We start from the raw sequence: 24,970 nt of genomic DNA, 5'->3' as shown, positions 1-24,970 counted from the left end.
TTTTTGGTTGAAGAGGGGTCATTATGTTAACAGTAAGAGAAAGTAGTTTTTGAACTGACACATGAGCATTATCGCTTCAAAAGCTTTACTCTGTCTTACAGTCATCTTACTCCTTTGTGTGTTTCATACTTCAGTATCATTAAGACATAAGAAAACAAATAATAAAAGTTAGTGTGTAAAGTAAAGTTGGTCATGACTTAAAGAGAAACAAAGAAAAACACTCAGCAAAAGCTCTTTACTTGCTATGTATATGACGCTTCCTTGCCCCAAATATACCTGTGCTTATGGTGACTGACTACTAGAAAAAAAACAATACTGAGGTAGTTTAACATATTACTCGGGGGGGGGGGGTGTGGGAGGGTGTGGGTGTCAATTTTCAGTGTTTTCCCATGAATCTTTTCTGCCAATTGAAAAATAATAATAATAAAAAAGCCATATACTATTTTCAGCTCATTATAGTGCTCATCCTCCTTATCTTTTGCAGCAGAGATGTCAAACTGTGCAGATATTTTTTCCTCAGCAAATGCTTTTGGGTCCCTGGCAGAATTCTCAGGCATCTGGGCTGGCAGCTTTGGTGTTGTCACTTGGACTGTCATGTAGATATGCTGCTGATTAGTTCTTCTTGCTGCTGTATTCACCTTATTGTCATTGTCATTTGTCTTGTTGATGTCATTTTTCTTTTTCTATAACTTGTGCTCTTCCATTTTTTGGTGGAGGCTTCCTTGCAACCACCCACTCATGAGATCTCTGTGTGAGATAATTTTTATCTAAGTGTTTTAATAGCCTTGTACCAGCAAAACACAGGTAAAAGGATCATTCGCTCACATAGTTTTCTCAGAGAGTCAGGAATGCAGTCTTCCATTGTACGGTGAAATGTCTATGTCATGTAGTGGGCAAGAAAAATCCATTTTGCTGTGAGTAGCAAATGTAATGTATTAAAATTCACATTTGGGACTGTATTAATAGTTTAGTGTCCTTCTGAACTCCTCCGAATTTAAAAAAAAAATAAATATTTGGAATGATCATTTGCCGGGAAAGATAATACCGCAAGATGTAAATAATGTAAATTTACTAGTATGGCTGATCAGTTAAGGGAAACTGTATATATCTGTGTTGTACAGACATGACAGAAAAGAGAACCCTGAGGGAAATATGGAAAACTGTAGCTGTTTTCTTACCATCACTTAGATGGTTCAGTCATCTTCATAATTGTCTCTAGATTTTATTCTTAAACATCTAAAGTCTGTTGCTCTCTGCTTTAATAAATATATTTTATTGCTACTTATGTTAGGTTTTTGTTGAATTAGATTGTTATTTACAGTTAAACTTGGTAAAAGGAGGTAAATCGATGTGTGAATCCAGGAGTAGGATAAAAAAAAATTCTAAATAGGTGACTCACAATCCTTTCCACATCTTCTTTCTTAAACACAAGAAATGTCTTGTTAAAGGTTCAAGTAATAGCACATTCTGATGCCAAAATCTGATTCAGGTGACACAAAACCATGTAAAAAAGGATGAAGGTGACTAAATCTGATACACAAAGTATTGTAATAATGACAGAGAGGTAAACTGGACTTTTGTTCTTCCGCTAGAGCTTGTCCTTCCTGCTTTCTCTGATATACATAAATAAAATTTTACTGAGAAAGGCAAACCAGTTAAAGTCAGTGAAAATCCTGTGGTAAATTCTGATGTTTTGATAAAAATCAGTATTTGGTTGAAGGGAAATGTCTGAGACTGTATCTGTCAAGAAAGACAAATCATGGTAAGGTCTTCCTAGGACAATCACTGAAGCTTATTAGACAGGCTTTTAGCCAGCTGGTCCACAGGATTAGAGCAAAAGAACAATAACATTAAAAAAAAATGTACAGTCCTTTTGAGACAAAGTGAAGAGGTATAAGAAGGATAGCAGATCTAAAAGGCTGTGCAGGAATTAATATAAAGGATAATGTGACCGTGACTATAGGTCACATATGGCTTATTTGGGAAAAAGCCATCAAACCAGTACTGTCTGACTGTGAGGTCCTAATGCAAGTTTAAGAATGTGTATTCCTGTTACAAAAACGGAAGAATGGCTTGGTGAAAAGGATATGGAAATCTAGTAAGGCAAAAAAAGACAGGGAACAGAGGACAGACTAAAAGACAACACTTAGCATGAGCTCCAAAACTAATGCCATGAGGAAAAGATTAATTTAGCTTTTTTATGTGTTGATGAGAAAGCAGCATTTAGAAAGCAGGTCTTTTTTCCCATATACAGCACTTCTGAATTGAAATGAAAACCCTTTTAAGATCAGTAGCAAAAAGTTGAAAAACCTGTGCTGTCACTTAGCAAGTCCATGAATAAAAAGAATTACAGTAACACTTCAGAGGGTGGAGGAAAATCCTAAATGTTGAGAGAATTATAAGAGCTTGATCAGTTTTGTTTAATGAGCGTAAGATTTAGAAACATAATGATAGCATTAGAAGAAAAAAATCTAAAAAAATCCAGAAGTCAAAATTTATACAAAGTATTTCAATATTGTTTCTTACATTGTGAAGCACAATTGTATTTCATTTTCGTTTACATTTCAGACTCTTTCATTAAATTATTCTCCTGATTTTTTCCAAAATGATAAAAACTTTTATGAGATAAGGGAAGAATTTCCCTGCCAGGCCCAATTACAGTGCATAAGTACTTCCACAGGTAGAAAGCACTGAAGCTTTTATTAATGAAACGGAGAAAGGTGTAACAAGAATCAAGGGCTAGAAACTGAAGTCATACAAATTCAAATACACGAGCAAACACAGGTTCTTAACAGTGGACATAATTAACTGCTGAAATAAACAACCAGCAGAAGCAGGAGATTTTCCATCAGTGAACGATTTTTAAAATTATAATTGAGGGCCCAATTCAGACTGCCTCCTTTGGTTTCCAAGCCTGTAAAGACTTCTGCCTCGTGCACCATTTCAGAACACCCAACTGATTGTCCCTTCTATAAAGAACATAAGGGCATAAATGCTCTTTGATGGAGTTGACACAAGCCTTCATGTGTTAGACTCGTGAACCAGTGTGATATTTAATGTGAATATGTAGTATGCTGCATGAATTTTTCAAATAACACAGTACTGATATGAATTTTCATTTCCCAATACTGAGGAGCTACTTGGATGCAATCAACAGAAAACACAGGGGTAATTGTGAACATCTTGCCAAACCGCAAGATTTTCCATCCACTTCAGATTCGGAAGACCAAAACCTGTCCTGAACATAGCCACCTAAATGATCGTTATCCAGTTGTGGAGAATATTGCTGCGTATGTGAAATCAATACAATAACAAGGAGGGCAATAGCGCAGAATGTGGGAAATTTGGGCTGAGCATGTGCTCTGCTTGTTGTTTTTGTTGGGTTTTTCTAAGTACAAATGCCTTATACGATATGCATACATAGCTCTGTGAAACACAGACCAGAACTAGAGATAGCTCTAGAGTGTTTTTAGCATGAAAACTTAGCTCTTCCTTTTTGCCTCCTGCCTAACACATTGTCTTCCTGCTTAAATCAATTGGTAAGCCACCTACTTACGTAGGAACTTAAAGGAACGACCTTTAAGTTTCACCCAATTTTAAAGTGTTTTTTTCTGGCCTTTTTTTTTTTTTGTGTGTCTCTTTTGATACGATTTTTTGTTGAAGCCAACACCTTCTGGTTTGCTTTAGAATTGATTCACTGATAGCATCACACTTGGATGTAGCTGAGACTAAGTCAGCCTTCTGCACCCCTTTAACTACCTGAGCATGGCACTCCAAATCTTAGACAGCGAAGTCCGCTGATCTGAATATGTATCAAAATGCCTGTGCAACACCTTTGAGTTGCGTATTACTGTGAGTTAAAGGTTAGAAAGTGGATATTTTTAAAGCATGTATAGGAAGCCCCAGTGAAGAAGAGATGGTTAGATATTGCTTTTCTTTTTTGCTAAATTATTACTGTTTAAAAAAAAGAAAAGTGTTGAAAAGTAGAGGTCTTTGGATCATTGGAGTGAGCCCTTCAGCACATAAAAGTTCAAAAACTATTCCAAATCTCTGAAATCAAAACTATCTTCAACAGAAAGGGTGGCTCAGAGGCCCAGGCCTGACCTTCACTGCACATTCCTTTAATTTTTCAAACATAGCTTTTCTTTATTGTTACTAATGAACATGATTACTCTAGGACGATAGCACCCAAAGGCCCCAGTGAGGATAGTGCCGTGTGCTGTACAAATACAGATAAATAGACAGCTCTCGCCCAGCAGAGCTTATGATCTGAAAGGCACAAAGAGGTTGAGGGCTGGGAGTGGATATATAACTTTCAAGCAAATGAAAACAGTGATGACTGGCAGAGCTTTGGTAGCTGAATCCTTTCTTGTTCATTTGTCTTTTCTAATAGGAGTAGAGGTCAAATAGACAGAATGGCAGAACTATGGAAGTTAATAAAAAGAGAACAAAATATGAAAAGGAAGGAATAATCACGGCTTGCTGTCTGGTTCTTTTCTACTTGCAGGAATAGGTAGGCGTGATAATAGAGGGAGTTTTAAGAGATTTAAAGAATTTCTCGAGTTGCTTTTCAGATGTGAGCAGGTTCTTTCTTTAAGATTATGGAGGAAATGGGGGAACAGGTTATCTTGATCCTCCAAGCCTCTATGCAAATATTTCCTTAAATATATAACTTAGTAAAACAATGGGTAAAAAAATGTTACAATAACAAATAATATAACAAGACCCTCAAACCCTAAATGTGAATTTGCCATATAGCTGAATAATACACTTCTCTTCATGCAGTCATATACTCCAACCCAGTCTATCACTAAAACCAAAAATAAAATAAAATTTAGAATAGATGTAATTTTTAATATGCTTGAAAAGGCAGAAATTATTAGCTTAAAACCACTAAACAAGGGGAAAACCCTCTAGAATTAATTTAGAAACCTGTGGATGCCAGGAGAGATTGCCATCTCTTCTGTCTTACCATCTGGGGTCTATTACAATTCATTTGAAGACTCCCCTTCTGTTAAATTGCAGATGTAGATTGAAATTTGTAAAACAAGTACATCAGAAGTGGGAGGGCACAGTGCACTACAACCCACCTGGCATTCAGAGGAGAAAGCTGGTTAGAGCTAGCCAGCAGAAAAAGCTTAAAGACCACTTCCTTCCATCACGTAAGTGTCTCAGTCTATTCAAGTGACAGTAATGATCTTGTCCTTGGTAAAGGTCTATAATCCCCTAAGCGGAGTTAATAATTTTTCAAAAGCTATCCATACCTATCCTTTTAATGTGATGGTGGCCGCAGTGCCCTGTTTTTCCAGTGCTTAGAGGGCCTGTTTAGGATGCAGTGCCCAAGATCTCAAGCCCCTCTCGTGTCTGAAGGGATTCAAACCCACCATCCCTTCTTCTCTAATGAAAATACTGTAAATTGTCATAAACTTGGTTAGACTGGTGTGATGAGGAGGTGATCTCAATACTTACTGCTAAACCTTCTTTACCATGCAGAAAATACTGTTTAGTGGGACTGAAACTAGCCCCTAGAGCAAAATTCCAGGAGTCATTTCAGTAAGTATACTATTAAAAATGGATGCCATACATCTTGAAAAATTGTCTATATCTTTCTTATGCCTTAATACAAATGATGAGCACACTGATTTATTATGCTAAATAACAATATTAGCATGTTAGCTGTCTTGTCTAAGGTTCTAACTTCAATTGTTATTAAAAAAAACATCCAGTATACCGAAATATGTCAATGTCTGAAGTGTAAACAGTTGTTCAATCACTATTACACAGTTGGAGTACATTGAATTCCTAAACAAATTACTAAATAAATAATTTCAAAAATATCACATTTAAACCTGAAGTAACATGTATTTTTATATTTTTCAGCTTTGGTACTTGAATAGTGGCAGTAGAAGAATGAATTAGCAGTCTTTAAAATGGATCTATTTACAGAACAAATAAACAAAGGAAGAATTCTACCTTCTTTTGTACACATTCCTGTGAAAATATATAGCATGTTCTGACACGTTTGAAACCTTTCTTATCGTAAGTGTGTATCTAAGGTATTTCCTTATAGTCTTCCTCTCTCCACAGATACCGCAGGCAGCTAACCATAGGCAGGGCAACCATTAAAAATTATGTTACAGATACAGGGAACAAGGGTTAGAGACGATAAAGAAGTTAAGGGACTTGGACATATATCATGTTAAGTGCTGGCGAGTCTGAAAGTTAGACATCCAGCTTAGAAAGTGAAATCCATAAACCTGAATTAAGAGCCTAGGGATGGTGTTCATTGATGCTTTCCTTTAGCGGCAAAAGCTGCAAGAACTTTCTGCTCACTCCTCTCCCCCAGTTATTTATTCTTAGCCCACACAGCACTGTGTTGTTTTCTCAGTCTGTTCTGATGCAGCTGTGTGCAGAGAATATTGTAAATGAGTTCACTGAATTTAAAAAAAAAAAAAAAAGAGTTTAACAAACAGCAACAACAGTAAAGAGTTTTTTGGTTGTTTTTTTTAACCTAACCCAGGTCACTTCAGTGATCCCATTTATAATATAGCCCCACAAACCTTCGCTCGTCTGGCAAGACAGTGAACTATGGTGCCAGGATGCCTGGCGTTTTTACTTTCTGAGCTGCCAGAGAAAGTATGTTCCTGAATCCACACCTGAGAATAGGATTTAAAAGAGGCAGATCTATGAAGGCGTGGTCCTGTAGTCATCTGTGTTACATCATTTCATAATAATTTCATACTACATCTATTGCTGGATCACAAAGCACTGCAGATCAGATTGGAGCATAGGACTGTATTTCTGTCCAGGTAATCAAAGCAGATGATGTGAATTTTATGCTGACTTCATACTTTTAACCAAGGTTTATGCTTGCTGTAAGTCAGTCGATGACACCTGAAGCAGCATAAAAACAGAGTGGTACAGACAAGCGATATTTTATCTAGCATAAGGCCAACAAAGAAAAAAGTTATTCCTTCAAGGGCTTATAAAACTGCTTGGTGAAATAGTCATGTGGCTGAAGTCTTTTGATCCAGTAGTAGGTACTCCAATACCATATTTGTTATCGCATCAAAACACAGCATGAAATGGCTTAAGTCAGCACCTAGCTCAGCCAGTCCGAAGTGTTAAAAAGGGATCTGGTCAACTTTTCCACACAAAACAAGTAAAGTCTGCCCTTTAACTGTGAAGAATTTTCTTACTGTTTTCTTTATAAAAATATCCATCGATGACATGCTCTTTCTTTATTCTCTATATTAGCCTAGCTGTTAAATACTTTGATTTGAAACTTGAAGATGTGTGCTCCAGTTTGTCCTGGTGCTAAAGTACTAAAACTCTTCAGCTAAGTGTTTACCTATTGCCCTAACCAAGATGCTAATGAATATTCTGAGTGGACTGTTTCAGAGTGGGACAACTGTGCGATCAGAAATGATTCATTCAAACGGAGATGAAAGCAGATGAGATAAGGTGCATCCATAGCCTAAGGATTAAAGAACTCTCAGGGTAACTTGGGAGTTCTTGTCCTTTCTCCTAACAGACTTTGTGACTTTTAATCCAGTGATTTTTAGAAGCATAAAGAGGTCTCTGGACTCCCATCTTTCCTTTTCCGTAGTGTGCGAACTGCTCGTATGTTGATATTTTCTGTACAGGAATAAGGAACTCAAACTGTGCCTGTTCTCCCCAGAAAAAAAAACAAAACAACAAAACCAAACCAAACACTTTCCCCCACCCAAGCAAACAAACAAACAAACAAAAAGCACAAAACTAAAACTAAACTAAACTAAACAAAAAAAAAACAACCAAAACCCAAACAAACCACCAAAAAACTACAACAACTTCTTTTATTATTGGAGTGGTCCCTGCAGGACAAATTTACCGCAAGGGAAACAGAAGGAAAAAATGGTATGTTCTTAGTACAGACAAAATTGCTTTCACAAATTGTGTTCAGTTCTCCTGTGGACACAGTAAGGGTGGATACAACCCTACACGCTTCCTTTTCCTGGATAATCCCTTTCACAAAGCTACAGACTAGCACAGCTATTTTAGCAGAGCCAGAGGTGACTCCTTCCAGACCTCATTAGTGCCATTCATAGGTTGGACAGGTATGATCAATAGCAATACATAGTGCTTATTTCTCACACAGACAATACAAAGATAACACTTTTCTTCAACAGGTGATTTATGACTGCCTAGAGTTCACTATCTTAGACAGCCCAGCAGGGCATTTGTAATATGATATGAAAGTTCTTTATTGACAGGATAAGAAAAACTTTATTCTACCTAAAGTACTTACATGGTCCCCACTACAGCGGTACATGGCTGTCTCTCAACCTCACAAAATGTTTGCCTACCCAGCTTTCTGGGGCAAGGAAATACAATTAGCCCAGTTTACAGCTGGGGAATGCCTATTTATCTCTGTTCCTACTCGAGTGAAATCCATAGCCTTGAGTAAAGTATCTAGGCTCCCTATTGTCATAGTTAGGTGCTCGAGAATAAATTTAAACATTAATTTGCACCTCCTGGTAAACAGGAAGATATGCAGGAGGAGGATGGGTCAGACAGGTTATGGATATTTGACTTTAGCATGAACACCAGTAACATGATATTCCTAATAAATTCATTTTACAGTGAAAACTTAACTGGATGAGTAACTATATTGTTTTATAATAGAAGTAAATGGTGTTCTCAATCATTAATTCAGTGATCTGAACACTCACATAGTTTAGAGGAAAACTTGAGTTTACTGGTTTCCTCTACCCAATACACAGTTTTCATTTCCCAGAAAATAACCAGACATGTTCACCAAAAATGCATTTAAATCTTCTCAGGTTTCAGTGAATGAACCTATCGTCAATGTCTCCTACTCACTAAAGTCTCTAAACAGTAGGTTATAAATAGCTGTACCTCATTGTCTTCACTTCAACCTAAGTGTCAAGTTATCACAATCATAATACCATAATTTTCGCTGTTCTCAGAGCAACCAGTATGCTTACTAGACATACATAAAGGTAACATATGAAAATAGAATGCCAATTCCCTACTTTCTTGATCCCCTTCAGACATCCTCAAGAGCTAGGTCTCTAACTTATTAGGTAGGGGTATTTTGGGATACACTTAAAATACAAAACTTTAGAAACCAGATCATCTTCCAGATGGGTTTCAGCCAGGAACCAGTAAAAAGGAAGCAAGCTGTGATAGGGTAATGTATAAAGAGAAAAACAAGTGAACCCGAAGACAGAGGTGGAAGAAACTCCTATTATGAACATCATAAACATCTTGACAAACACCTCCAGATATTGACAACTCATAGTAATCAACCTACATCCTTTTTTTTTTTTTTTTTCCAGAAAATGGTAGAAACTATAAAGGGGTTTTGTTTGTTTGTTTTTCTGTATAATAACTTTAGGAGCACTATTCTGCATCTGAGAATCGTATTTGTAGCAGTCTACTTGGAGAAGACTAGAAAGAACCATTGGGAAACTCTGAGAAGAGGGTCTAGGATCTAGGAACACTGTGTAGCCTTAAATTGATCATGTTTCTTACAACTCGCAACCTTCTCCATATTATCTTTTTTTAGTTAAAGGGGATTATGTGATTTAGCAAATCACTTTAGAACAAGTATAGGGTACTAACATGGGCAGTTACCATAGGGTAGCTTCTAGATGACAACTTGTTACACTAGGCAAGCTCAGTTGCTTTGACCCTATGTCCATACTCACCTCTTTTTAAAACAAAAGTTTGGCTTACTCTTTAAGGACAAGTAGGTAATGCTCCTTCAGTGAAACTTTTACCAGATGGCTAGAAATGCCAGGGAGTAGGATAAGGGAAATATTGCTGAGAAATCTGAGTTGAGATTGAACTCCAGTTATGGAATTTCTGGACCAGGCTTTTCGGGAAATTTGGGTTAGGATATTCCCAGTCCTGTAGATCTCAAATGGACTTTGATGTTAGCTGCTGTCATGGTTTAGGCTGGACTGGCCTCTAAACAAATGACAGATGCTCTCTTTGATCTCTCAAGGGATTTCCTGGATTTCCATGTCTTTCTGCTTCCTTCAGCCATCCTCATTTCTTTGGTTTCTTTCTCATATTGCAAAGCTTTCTAATGTCCCAACCTTATATTAATGTAGATTGAAGAAGACATTCATTTTCTACTTCTGTGGATTTTCCACATATTTATGGAGTGCTTTTAATGGAGCTAAGAATGCTTTCCCAGCCCTCGTACAGCTAAGTCTTGTGATACAAGACCCAAATTTTCCTGTCTGAAGGAAAGGCATTAGCAGCATGGTAAATTCATACACGTATAGTTCCCTACTTATCTGCTTGTTTTACTTTAGAAACAAATTGGATACAAGAAGTGGAAAAATGTATCAGATTATCTGAAAATACACATTCCTTTCTGCTGTGTGTCAGAGCCTGCCCCCTTCCCTCCCAGAGAGAGAATGCTGCAACTGATTCCAAAATAAAATGTATCAGTAAATTTTTAGGACTGCAGTTAGATTTTTTTTCTGTCAAAGATGCCCTACAGAAGCAGAATTAGTGAAAAGGGATGTAAAATCTGTTGGCTGTAGGCGAGTGATGGGAATAGCACTGGTAGTAAAAAAACTGACCGACACCTGTTTATCTGCATGGTTGACTTACAGGTCACTTCAGGAGGAGCAACATCAGGCATGGGATGTTTATTAAAGTTTCATACACGTTTAAAAAGTCCTGCAAAATGAAGTAAATATGTTTCTTATCTAATGATTTACTGACTAGATCTTCTTGCAAGCAGCATGTTCTGACAATGCTGCTTCTGACACTGAAATACCCTTTCAGGGTATGTTCGCATGAAAGAGTGTGTGTTCATGTCCATTGCTTATTTTTGTATACTGTAAAATTTATTGCACAATGTTTAGGTTTTGTGGTCCTTAATGTTCACTAATCCTCTTGTTCTTTTTCTCTTTGTTTTACAGTTTTACAGTGGATAAATGGTAGCTTAACCTTTCAAAGTAAAAATATCAGATTGTTGTTCTTGTGACAGCCATACTCCAGATCAGCTTTCCTTAATGTTGTTTTCAAAGCCTGTTATCAAACTTAGCGTGCCTGTACTAGACTATGTTTTTAAGCTGGACATCAAGGCACATTTGTGTTTGCATATGTGCATGAAATATATAAATAAGTGCATTGGGTTTGGATTCTGTTCTCAATACAACTTCTACGTAGTATTTTCTTGATGTCAATAATTAGTGTTTATTATCATTATAGTTTATTGATACTCATTTTATTGATATATGTATTTATTGATGCCAATAAATGAAAGTAAGTATAATCTAAAGCAGAAATTAAAATTACTAAGAGGACATATGAAATGCAGATAAGAAAAGGCACAGAATATGGAATTTGTCTGGGAAAAAGTAGATTCTTATACTTGAGTTAGTCACCCTAGACTATTTGCAGTCAGTGGAAAGAAATTAGTGCTTTCAAGTAAGTTTTATCTCGTAATTACCACACCTCAGGTGATTCATCTGTTTAATGTGAGTCTAAGGTGATTGGATCAGACTTAGATGTCATCACTATAGACATCTAAATTTAGCTGATATGAATCACATGCAAAAATTAATTGAAAAAGCACCATATCTTCCACTAGTTCTAGAATAAATGATAAGATACTATGTTAACATAACAGGATGTGAATAGATTTGCTGTTCACTTAGGCTGCCATGAAGAAAAATGAATAAGGAAAACACAGGAGCTCTACAGAGATGGTACTGGAAATATGTAATACCTGAAATTACTCTTCACAGATGAAAAAATGTGGGCACTATTAAACACTGAATCAGCAAAAATTATTTACTGAGAGACATTTTCATTCATTTCTAATCATGATGTTGATGTAATAAATGAATTAGTCAGCACTGCTGATGTTGATAAATCATCTCCTTGGGCAATAATCACCCTTTTAAGTGCCTAATGGGTTGCTGACTGGGCAGGGTCCCACTGTAGAACAAGGCTTGACAACTTTTCTAGAAAAGTTTCAAGGAAGTTTGTGTGCCTGAGGATGCAAAGGAGGATATAGATACTTTTTTTGTTTGTCACAAAAATGATTTCACAAAATTCTAGGGGAAAAAAAAGCAAAACAAAACAAAACAACAAAAAACCCAAGCTGGAATTTGGTTACTTTAGCAAGCAGAAAAAACAGACTCTGTCTAGATAGTTTCCAGACCATGAGCATTTCTCACCAATTGGGAGCAGTGGGAGTGGAGCCACCTCCTAAAAGTAGGTGTTTTTGACATTTCTTTCAAATGAAAACCAAAGGCTATTTGCTGGTGAATTAGAATGGTAGGTGGAGATGACATTAATGCTTTTTTTTCCCCACACAGCAGCTGAAGAGTAACATTCTATTTTAGCTCAAGGAGATGCGGACTTAATATCTTCCTTTACCTTATTGAATTCAAACCCAGTAAATCAGAAGTACTTTAGCCACCAGCTTTGACTGTAGTCTGGAAGAAGGATCATGTCATTCTTTGCACTTTCTTTGGAATTGATCCAAAACAATTTCAAAGAATGGCTTATTTTTTCATGCTGGTTTTAAGGGTTGCTTATACATTCTACCCTATAAAAGCGCTGATAAAATATTAAAAATGTGTGATGAACTGGAAGCCATTAGTCATCAGATGAACATACTGAACAATCATTAGACAAGACAGCCAGGCTTATTATATACATCACATCTGATTCCAATGCATTCTTCTTTATCTTATACAAAAGAGAACAGATATTTTTATTTATTTATTTATTTATTTATTTTATGTTGACTTAATAGTACTGCCACCTTAGAATAAGACTTTTACAGATGTGGAGCATAAAGATTTGAACTGCTGTCCACAGACACAAATCAACCTCACATTTCTTATTTGATCATAGGTCCATGGTAAAAAGGAGACCTCCACATCTTTGCTTTGAAAAGACAGATTCACATTTCATCTGCAGGGAAAAATGTCTGCTTATCCTTCAACAAAGTAAGAGAAATTCTTAGTTTAAAAGAGTCTGGCAGAACTTGCTTTTGATACAGCCAAGTTATTCTCTATTGTGAAGACCGTATTTATATATGTAGAAGCAGAATTTGTGGAACCTAAGAAACTTCAATGTAAAACTGTAAGAACTTATGCACCTACCATATCTCTAACCATCTATGTAAAAACTCCTAACATAGTTTGAAATCAAGAAACTTAAACTTGGGTGAATATATGTAGCTTTTTATTGTTTCACTGCGTGCCTGAGTTTTTATTGATGGTCTCTTCCTATAATTCCCATCCTTCTCCTGGGCCAGTTTTCTTGGGCATCTTTAACCTGGTAAGAAGACACTCTGCAAGTAGGATATATACAGTCTGATAGTCTAAAGCAGTTATGTGTTGGTTAACACACATAAATATAAATAGGATCTAATAAGCTATGATGCCGTACCCTGGCATGATGCTCAATGAGCTTTCACAGACTGGACGGGCATCAGTGAGGAGGGAAGCGTCAGTGGCCGCAGCTCCTGGGAGCTGTTCTCAGGAGTGTGGAGATACCACCTTCCTCCTGTTAACAATTTCAATGGTTTGAACCCCAACCCAGTAATTCCTGACTGCATGGCCCAGTGAGCTACCCCAGCCACTGCTAGTTGATGGTAAAAAGAAACAGGGGTAGGGAATAGCAGGCAAAGTCTACAAGTTGTGCTTGGTAGCTGCACATAACTCTTAAACAAAATACCACCTAGCACATATAAACACAGCACTGTTCATCGTATTGGAAGTGGTAGCATGTCCAGAGCTCAGAAGTGACTCATTGATAAGGCATGGATTGCACAGCAATCAAAACTAGATACTTAAACAGTAATTCCATTGCCAGATATCCAGGCCAAAAGGGAAACAGAAAGAGGAAATACTGTGTTTGTCATGATATATTACCACGGTGTCTCTCTGTAAATGTGTGATTAATGTAACGTCTTGCTCCACTGGGAATTTTGATCATGAGTTTTTCTTGGACAGAAAAGCTAGTGTAGCAGTGTCATTTCTCCAAAAGGCGAGATATCATCACCCTGTGTGTCCAGTACAGTTTGTGAAGCCGTACGTCATACAAAAATTAATCTCCCATGGCCTTGCAAGTTATCTTTTAACAGACTGGGCCAGCTCCCAGCTGAAATGCTCTCTGACTCTGTTTGCTAAAACAGAGTGTGAAGAAGTCCTAGTAGGTCCAATAAAGTAGTCTTCACCCTCATCCCGTGTTGTTTACACATTAGTCTTTTTTTCTTCCAGTGTTCACGGTCCATTTCAAAGATAGACAGATGAGCAGGAGTAGACTGAGGGGCTCCTCAACCCCCCCCATCTATAAAAAATATGCTGTCTATAAAAATTATTTTTTTTTCCCACCTAATTTGTGTGGCAGCCTATTAATTTTTCCACACTGATGTACACTTCAGTAAACCACTTAGAGTCAGTGTATTTCTATCCCCAAAGCTGTCGCATTTAATGGGAAATAATTCATTTCATTCCAGACAGCCACACCAAATGGAAGTAAACTACCCAACATGCTTGCTGCTAAGTTTTTCATCTCAGTGTATTGATTTTAAAGCTTGCACCGATTTCTCCCGAATTAACCTTTATTTTCTTGAGTTATATAAATAAATAATGTGAAGGAAAGCAAGTGAAACTGGAGAAAAACCAACAGCACTGCTTTGAGATCCCGAGCAAAGCACTCTGAGCTTTCTTCAAGGAAAAACACTTCTAAGTCTCTCATCTCATTTTGCTGTTAGATGTGTCAGTGTTACTGATTCCAATAATATTAACCTGATCAAAATTTAACAAAGATAAGTAGAGAAATCACATACATAATACATAAAATAAAAATACATGCACTACACTGCTGGAAATATGTCATTTTTGTATAATTCTCTGATATTCCTTAAGATGCTTATTTCAAATGTGAAACAGATAAAGAATTTATGATCAAAATTCTAAACCTTGCCTCTTATGTCTTCAGACATACCCTTAAAGAACTGATTAGCAACAGCTTAAAAGTCACTGAAATGTAAACAATCAACTCAGTATTGCGTCCAGGTGGTGCTGGAAATTCTAGCTATGGAAGAAATGGAGATTACAATCACAAATGTTCCATGGCACACCTGCTAGAAAAAATTTTTCAAATACTCCGTCAAAATTAGTCTAACCTCTTACATTTAACTCAGTGGTGGATCCAAAGTTTATGCCATTTCTTATAGAGCTCCAAGGTCCCTCATCTTGCCTTTTCCCATAAAAGAGCCACAGTTTCATCTGTCAGCATCCTTTTTCTCTTTCTTTGAAGTGATTTTTTTTTACTGCAGGGCAGTATGGTGCCTGACCTGGGATGGCCTGTATTGCCCTATGAAAACATGGCTTAGTAGAGAAGTGGGTAGGCAGTTTAATAGCTGCCAGTGTATCGGCAGAAGATCCTGGACTGTTTAAAAGGCAAGCTCCCTCCCACACCATCCAACCTTGTTTTTCTTCACAAAGATATGGAGAAAAGCTGCAAACTGGGAGGGCAGAGAGAGAGGAACATTTGAAAGCTTGAAGTACTTAGTGATAATTTTGAGAAGGAGCAAGAGTTCAAGAGGAAAGTGAAGGCAGAAAAAAAATGGGATTTACTTGACAGGCCAAGAATCTCTCACAATTTATTATTTTTGTTCTCCAAATCACCTCATTTTTTCATATTTGTTTGTATCATCTGACAGTTCTGTCTTGTTCTAATAATTATCCCCCTGTAGAGTCTGCAGCACTTTTCAGAATAGGCTTGGATATGTATTATTTTACCCTTTGGCTAATGTTCTGAAAACTTTTCTGCTTCTGGCTCCACTTCAGGACTCACAATCCCCATTTCCATTCTGATTTCTGGGGTCATTTCCAGACTTGCAACCACACTTTTGTTTACATGGTTTTACTCATTACCCTAAGTGGGATTGTGACTCCTTGTGTTTGAGAATCCCTACGCTAGGAAATACTGCAATATAAAGCATAAATAACAATGAGCTGATAAAAGGGAATGAAAAAAATATCATTGAGAAAAGCAAGGTCATTTAAGCAAAGAGAAGAAAATGACCAAATGAACAGAAAATGCAAGGAAGATGAATAAAAAGGTAAAATGAGATAGAAATTATATGGAGGAAGCTGCATAACATTTTTAAGAGTGTGCTTTTAAAATGTGTTTCATCAGGTCAAATCCTTCCTAAATAGCTTACAAAAGAAAGAGTTGCATATCAGCATCCATTAATATAAAACTTCTTTTGTATTATTTACAGAGAAATAAACTGTGTTACCTTGAATGAGTTTGATTCTTGCTCTAGAAATTTCTTTGTTCCATAAATAAGATGCCAGTAATCTAAATTAATTCTATATCACATCACTTTTAAGAACAAATATTTTGAGTTTTATTAATTCTTTATTAACTGACACATACTTTATTGACATTTAAAGTGTGTTTCTGATTCTGATCAATGTCTAAAATACCCCCAAATGTGAGCCCCTACTGAAAGTCTCCGTGTTCTCAATCACCTCCAAATGCTTTTAAATTATAACTGAAAAAAACAGTCATGTCAGCTTTCACACATTTTATTTGTTAGTATGCAGAGTAAATTAAAAAATCACAGTAATGAAAAAAAAATCTGAAATATTTCCAATGTAAAAGCTTACTTCAGGTATGTCAGGATTGAATATGGTAGTAAAAATCATGTTAAAATGATCATAGAAAATAATCCCACATATTAATGATTTCTGCTACTACCAGATTTAATTGGCTTCTTAGCAAAACACACTCTATTTCAAACTAGTAGATGGTGTCTGTATAGCAGAAAGTAATAATAAATAATAAAAGAAAAGTTCTTTTGCTCCTATTAATTCTGGTGACACAAACAATAATAATGGAAAGAGACCTTTAAAATATTGCCTATGCAGTTAAGACGCTGGTTCCCTCCAACAAAATGAAAATCTTTTCCTGAAAAGGAGGAGTCTTTAATTTCCTCAGATATCCTGAAAGAAATGACCCCTCAGCATCTTAATATGCACTCTGTAAAAATGTATGCGGGTTCCTTTGTCTTGTTCATATGCATTTCATATTGCACAGTGTGTTAGTTCTAAAAGCTGAGGTTCAGTATCTTAGATTGACTTTCTCTCAGAACCTGAAAGTTCAAGGACCTTGAAAAGGAAAAAAAAAAAGATCCCATCAATGGTGTACAGTAGAATTTCTAAATGAACTGTGGTGACTGTTCTCCTGGCAGTACTAAATAACTTTCCAAAAGTGCATGTGGGTAAGATTTTAAACCTCTGGTTTTTGCAATGGTACATGTAACTAAAGCATTAGAAGGAAATGCTAACTGAAGGAAGTCTTACCACATCTTCCAAAGTCAGTTGAGCCTGTGTGATCCCACTAAGTAGCCCTATGCTTTATTTAAGGCACAACCAAAACAGGAGGGGAGCAAAAGCTGATACTATGAATAAATCTATAATTCCTGCAAGCAGTTACGATAAAGTAATATTCCATCCTCTACAAATTCTATCAACAGCTACCAGCCAGCTCATGAGTCTGGCCCCATCCTCTATTTAACAGCCTTGGAAGGAAAGTGCCTGCCCCTGCTGCGCACTGATCCGCAGAGTTGGATCCTAAATGCTAAGAATATTGGACAGGAAGCAAAAGGCTGAGATTATACATAAAGATAAATAATTTTGCTTATGCTGAGAAAAGCTGGTCCTATTATACATGCTGCTTTAGTTAGCAAAGCGACTGAGATCACAGTAAAAGCCCTGTCCAGCCTGCAAATGAGACTTCTCGGATTAAGAGGTAAAAAATATCTTGTCCAAGGCAAGCATGATAATTAACAGTTCTAGTCAAAGTATTGCAACAAGCATGATTTACAACGTTATATGCAGCTCTCTCCATCTTCAAGTATTCAGATACCATGCAATTAATTCTCCTGACAATCCTTTGAACTAGACAAACAACTCCATGCTACATATAGGGAAACTGACGGACACAGAAATAGGGTATGATCAGCTAGGCACAAGTGACTGAAGTTTTGTACTTTAAGATCTTACTGCCCCGCTCGTCTTAGAAGAGAGAATTTTCTTCAAGCACATTTCTCATCCATTACAAGTCATATAGTTTAGCTCTTAACTCTCATGAAGCTAAAATGATAACCTGCTGATCATGGTGGTGGCCAATGCCAATAAACACATCTTCACTGTGGGGTAATAAGTTCCATTTGAGGGACACTAACCTCCTGAAATAGTTATAACTTGATCCTTTAAATTTATTGTGTATAATCTATATCAGATCTTAGAGGTAAAAATAAGAATTCATTTCTGCTATCCTTCCCTTTCATTGTTATACTATTTAAACAACAAATGTAGTTTTAGAAATAATATAAGGAAAATAAATACATAAAATAAATAAATAAAATTAAAATTAAAATTAAAATTAAAATTAAAATTAAAATTAAAATTAAAATTAAAATTAAAATTAAAATTAAAAATATATATACATGCAAACATAATCTGAGTACAAACCAATTCAGAGCTAAAAGCTGTTCAGTTGCATGCACATCATACACTAGGAAAGTTTCCAGAAAATGTTGGAAATTATGAGTTGTGTAAGGGTATGCAGTATGCAGTATGAAATTGAATATCACACATAATTTCGATCACACAGTGTGCATCTCCATATTTACAAAAAAGGGCACTGTGTCTTGCAGTGTAGGTCATACAAAGCCAACTGTTTAATTTGGGGTTAAGCACTGTTCATTTAAAACTGAGAATGTGTTAAAGCACTCTTCTGTCCAGAGCTGAAATACAGTATCTTTGTTATTTCAATCTATAAATGAAAAATCTCAGAGTTTAGTAATCCCTTCTGTTATCTTGTTATACCTTTCAAAACAAGCTCCCAGACTGCTTCAGTGGCTAAATAGAACAATGGCTAATGGGTATTACTTTAGGAAGTGGTGTTAATACACAACAATTATATGTTCCTATGTTATGATCAGAATCAGTACTGACCTATATAATACCTCAGCATTGTGTCATTGATGACTGTTCCCCTGAAGCTAACGTATTTTGGAATAAGCACAAAGAGAAGCTTGGTATTCCTTGCTGTTTTGCCTAAAACAGAGAGTATTACTCATCTGTTCTAAGAACGTTCTTGTTCAGAATAACCTCAAGTATATTCTTGATAACATGTCTCTGATTCAGTCGAGCAGAAGAAATCTGCTACATTTAACCTACGTTTGGCTACACTTCAACTGCAAGTAAAGTGAAACTTAGGTATTCTTTATCCAACCCAGAGGGGTAATTTAAGTCTCAACAGACGCTAGTATGCGACTTTGAGAACATTAGGAACTATTACTCTACAGGTGAAGAAATAATGACTAATTTTCTATAACGTCTTTAAATACAAAAGAATATTACGTTAAATATATAGTTTTGATCTACATATCAAGACACTTGCAAGTAATTTATTTGAAGATATGACTTATATGTTGAGATATGTGTTCAACTACATTTTTAATTATATATGCAAAACCCAAAATCCTGCAGTTACTTGCACAAAGTCAGAATTGCATTAGTAAGTGCAGAATATGCAATCTATCTTTTTTCTGCGTACATAGACTTTGCCACTATAACATCTGAGTGCTTTATACTAATGAACTAATACCTTCTAATATTTTTTCTCTGAGGAAAGAATGCTTCATCCTCACTGTTTTAGACATGAGAGACCAATGCTCTGAAAGAAACTGAAGAATGTCTAAGCCTAACCTCGGAAAAAATAATGTTGACTACACTTGACTATCCAGATATGCAAAGAATGGATGCTCAATAATCTTGCTAAGCCAGAAGCTAAATGATCAAATGACAGAAAATATAGCTGTCATGAAATCCATTTACTTGGGATGCTTCTCTTATCCATCACCATTTTATCTGAGCGCCTCAAAAAACTTATATCACTTTGGTACCCACTCAGGTTTCAGACACTCCAGCCACATTCACGTAACCTTGTGTTTAGAGAAGGGCATATTAATGTAGGCATATCAATGGAGCTATATACCTCTGACCAAGGTCCAGAGTGATTGCTGCTGGACTGGTTTCAGTATTTGTCAATTGTCCCACTACCAAATGGCAACGACACATTTAACTTTGCACTATTGACTTTGCCACTTACTAACAGAAAAAAAATAAATTAAAATCTATATAGGCATGACTACCTTTGATATATTTTCTACTGCCAAAGTCTTGTGATTTCTTGCTATCTACCTGTAGGCTTCGACCTCTTTAAGAAATACCACTGAAATACCTATCAGGTTTGGTGACCCACTGATGTGTTTTGCTCTCTGCTTGACGGACAAATGTTACCTAAAGAAGACAGTGTAAGTTATTTAGAATGATAGAACAATTTGGGTTGGAAGGGACCTTTAAAGGTCACCTAGTCCAACACCCTTGCAATGAGCAGGGACATCTTCAACTAGATCAGGTTGCTTAAAGCCCCGCACAACCTGACCTTGAATGGTTCCAGGGTTGGGACATCTACCACTTCTCTAGGCAACCTGTTCAAGTGTTTCAATACCCTCATTGTAAAAAATTTCTTCCTTATATCCAGTCCAAATCTACCCTTTTTTAGTTTAAAACCATTACCCCTTCTTCTATTGCAACAAGCCCTGCTAAGAAGTTTGTCCCCGTCTTTCCTGTAGGCTCCTTTAAGTACTGAAAGGCTGCTATACGATCTCCCCAGAGCCTTCTCTTCTCCAGGCTGAACAACCCCAACTGTCTCAGCCTGTCCTCATAGGAGAGGTGCTCCATCACTTTGTTGATCATTTTGTTTACTCTAGCGTTGTCTTGTATCAACACCCTTTCATTAAATAAATTTTTTTGAAGGGAGTGTCAATGTCCTGATGCCTAGAGGTCTACCATTTCTTCTTTACATAATTTTCTGCTGTGAATAGGTGAAAGACTCATTAAAATAAGAATTTGCCAAAAGACATCCAACAAATTCCAGGCACTGGAAAATATAAGAAGTTTTATGGAATAACTATAGATTCTTTAACCTCTAGAACAGGAGGTGATGATTCTCTTTTCTCTTGTGCTGATATATTTAAGAAACGGTTTAATTTTAAGTGAATTTAATTAAGCAGTAATAAAAAGAGAGGACTCCAGCACAAGTTTTCCAGTTCCTTCCCTAGACTATATACTTTCCCCTTGACTTTAAGCCATGTAATATAGCCTGCAATTCCAAAGACCTAAGGCTATCTGGAAAACAAACCTTTTATTTCTCATCTGATTTTGAAATTCATTTCTATTCCACCTCAGAACAACGTGAAGTCCTTTTGTAATTTTCTAAAAAGAAGGCACAGAGAGTGTAAAATACATATGCACACAACAGCTCAGCGACATGGTATTCTGAGATAATAAGGAACCTTTCGCTGAAAACTCTTCTTCCAAAGCAAGCAGCATGGATTAATATCATCAGTTTGTTGAATAAGTCTTTGTCTCTCCATGAACATTTTAACTCTGGACCTGTAGCTTGTGTTGATTCATTGTCATCAACACGCATTTGTTAAAGAGGTCTCAGAGAGGTTTTAAAATCTTCAAACTTCCCTCATAGCTAAAAGAATTTAATCACATTACAAAAGCTTTTAAGTATAATGATAGCTTGCTTCTTAAATATCTGGTCTCTATAGAATGATGAGGGAGTGATTGTTTGTTTTGCTATTATATTTACATATTATAGTGTCAGATTTATATTCACAGGGTTATTTTGGGGGTTTTTTTTTGCTATTCTACATATAAATCCTTGGAGCTCTTGTTGCATTTCACTCTAGTTTCTTCTGCAAATATATTCATTGGTTGTTTTGAAATATTTTGCTGCAGCAAAATAATACTCTCTTACTTCAGTTCATGAATAAGATTCTATCAGTGATTTGAAAGAGTTGAAAACTAGTTTTGTGGTGGAAATGCATGCTATTCAGAAATGTCTCCTTTATAAAAGCTTTGTAGCTAAGCATATCTAAAAGACCTATTCCTTTTGCTGGGAGTCAGTGTAATGCCAGCATGCAGTGTTTACATGTGCTGCTCCGGCTTTTATGCAATAGGCTTGTGCAGGTTTGCTGTAAACAGCCAAATGATGCTCCAGGCCAGAAACAGAAAACTCAGAAGACATGCAGCCACTATGTGGCTCATGGTTTGGTGATTCCAGAATCGTAGCCATCAAACAGAAAAATATTTCAAAAATATCCCAAGTTCATTTTACAATAACAATATTTAGAGTTGAGCAGTTGAGTCCAATGAAGTTAATACCTTAAGAAATTTTTTTAAGGCTTCTTCTATGGCTACAGAAGAGAAGGTCTCCATACAGGGAGGAAGGTACAGTATATCACAGCTAACAGTGACTCAGCACTACCTATTAAATAAACTATCCACATGTAAAAATATGTGTCTAAAGGATGTTTAAGAAATATAGAATATAATACAGTTCATTGATTCCCTCCCCTGCATGGACACTGTTCATTTGTGAAGTGGTTGGCTTTTTATGTGAGAAATGCAAAACATTTTTAAGGATTTGCTTGTATTTATAAGCAACTAAGTGATAAGGAATTAATTAACCATTTTCAGATTTATTTTTGTCTGGATGACCACACTCGTTTTGCCTAAGACTGCCTTAAAAATTTGCTAAGAAGCAAAACATCTCCTTGTAATGTATAGAAATTTCTGTTTTGAGTCTCATTTAATGTCTGCTGCAGCAAGACCAGAAAAGTCAGAACACAGGGAAAACAAAGTATTATTTCAATGTTTTTGTTACACTTTCTAATTCATGCTTAAGTGAAAGTGCCACTGGGCTCCAATAAGACACTACTACTATTCATTTTAGTAGAAAAAAATCATTATGATACCTTTTTAAAGATGGATGAACACCTAGACTGGAAGATTGATGTGTCTGATACTTTATGACAGAGAAAACGATGGCCTAATGGTAGTTCCACCACAAATTGTATAATCTGAATTGTACATATCGTAGCTCCTAGACTCAGGCTGCAGGTCTTTAAGTAGTCTTTAAGTACTCTAATACACATACACTTTTTAAAACTTGAACTTGAGAGGCATGAAGTGGAGGAAAAAAATAAGTTTAAACCAGCATACACTGAGATGTTTGATGCTATGCTATAGTCCTGTTTAGGGTAAATTCAGTGATTCAGTGAAAGTACCAAGCATCCAGGAAAGTACCAGTCAAACCTGTAATTGCAAGTACTAAACAGTAAACTTAGAAAAAGAAAGGAAAGGGGAGATACGTACCCACATGATGATATGAATCTAATTAAAAATTTCCCAGAAAAATTAATGCTTATTTTTTAATATGCTGCTTCTAATGCATCTTTATTCATATTTTGGCAATAACTTACAGGCCACAAGATTACCCAACCAAAACTTTGAGTTCCACAGTCAACTTTCAACCAAACACTAGTACCAGAAAATACTTTAAAAATCCTATATACTCTTCTACTGATGTTTATCAGCTGGCTTCAACACAAAGGCTTAGAGTCACCGAATCACAGAATTGTAGGGGTTGGAAGGGACCTTCAGTCCAATCCCCCTGCCAAAGCAGGGTCACCTAGAGCAGACTGGACAGGAACATGTCCAGGCGGGTTTTAAATATCTCCAGAGAAGGAGACTCCACCACCTCTCTGGGCAGCCTGTTCCAGTGCTCTCAGAGAAAAGAAGTTTTTCCTCATGTTCAGATGGAATTTCCTGTGTTCTGGTTTGTGTCCATTGCTTGTTCTTGCCACCAGGCACCACTAAGAAGAGGCTGAGCTATGCTTTGATTAGAGGATGAACATACTGCTTGGAGCGGGAGAATGGGTGTTGGCAACCTTATTGAAAGGGCAGAATTTCTATATGATGTCAAACCTATGTACTGATTGATCACCTGAAATATACCCTTTTAAATAAAGTGTTAGGATGTCTCTCAACCCTTCCATATAGAATGCCTTCTAGGAACATATGAAAACATAAACCAAAACTAGTGAGGCAATTCTATTGAATCAAAAAAATCTGAAATATCACAAAATCTAAAGGGCAATCAAAGCAAAAAAAATCCTGATACACTCATGGTCATTTTGATTTGTTTTGGGGGTAAAAGTGTAATTTTTAAATTTCATAAGGGAGCAAACAAGCTCCCTGTTCCATTGATTTAGAATCAACAACAAAAAATACAAAGACCTAAATAAGAATCCCAGTGTTAAAAATGGAGATTTACCAAATAAATAATTATTGTTTCCCATTTTTCAACTGCAGAGACTACAATTTATATACGTTCTGTGTATCTCCGTGTCTTCTCTTTGGCACTTCAAATGGACATGGCAGAAGTAGTTGATCTCCTTTCCAACCATCTGCATCCACAACCATGAGCACTTCTGGAAGAGGACAGAGATACTTCTCCATCATGCAACATGATCATGGTGGTGATCATATTTCTTCACCTCCTCTTTTGCAAGTCTGCTGCATCTGCTCGTCAGTATGGCGCACTGTGAAACTGGAATTAAGCCATCAGACAGAGAATGACACTGTATGAACTGGAAGTTATCTGCCAACCAGTTTGTACACACATTTAATATTAATATTGCTGTCAGTGATCCTACAGCCAACTCTTTTGGCACTTGTGGTCAATAATGAGCATCTCACTTTTGAGAATAAGCATCTATGTTGCTGTATACACTTGTTCTCGTAGCTCACAAGTCATTAGGTGAAGTAAAATCAAGAAGTCCATGATAGTCTGTAGGTGATATAGCTTGAGAATCTGGCTCCTATCTAAATAAATATATGGAAATTGTTAAGATATACTTGTCTGAACCAAATTTTATAGATCTATCTTTTTATATGGACACATTAATATCTCTCTGGAATAAGTTGGGAGAGCTACCATTTGTTTAACTTCAGATGAACACAGGTTT

The 24,970-nt window shown here is 36.4% G+C and overlaps 1 long non-coding RNA gene across 1 annotated transcript in view; it reads left to right on the top strand.

Moving 5' to 3' along the window:
* LOC134512599 (uncharacterized) overlaps positions 1–24,449 on the top strand; it is a 78,318-nt gene extending 53,869 nt beyond the window's left edge. The window contains exon 3 of the long non-coding RNA XR_010070171.1: positions 24,315–24,449. This is a non-coding gene — a long non-coding RNA (uncharacterized LOC134512599). The remainder of the gene's footprint in view (positions 1–24,314) is intronic.
* Positions 24,450–24,970: the final 521 nt, after the last annotated feature.

Source organism: Chroicocephalus ridibundus, chromosome 3 (genome assembly GCF_963924245.1).
Source record: "Chroicocephalus ridibundus chromosome 3, bChrRid1.1, whole genome shotgun sequence".
Lineage (NCBI taxonomy): Eukaryota > Metazoa > Chordata > Aves > Charadriiformes > Laridae > Chroicocephalus > Chroicocephalus ridibundus.
This window is presented reverse-complemented; position numbering and strand designations above follow the sequence as displayed.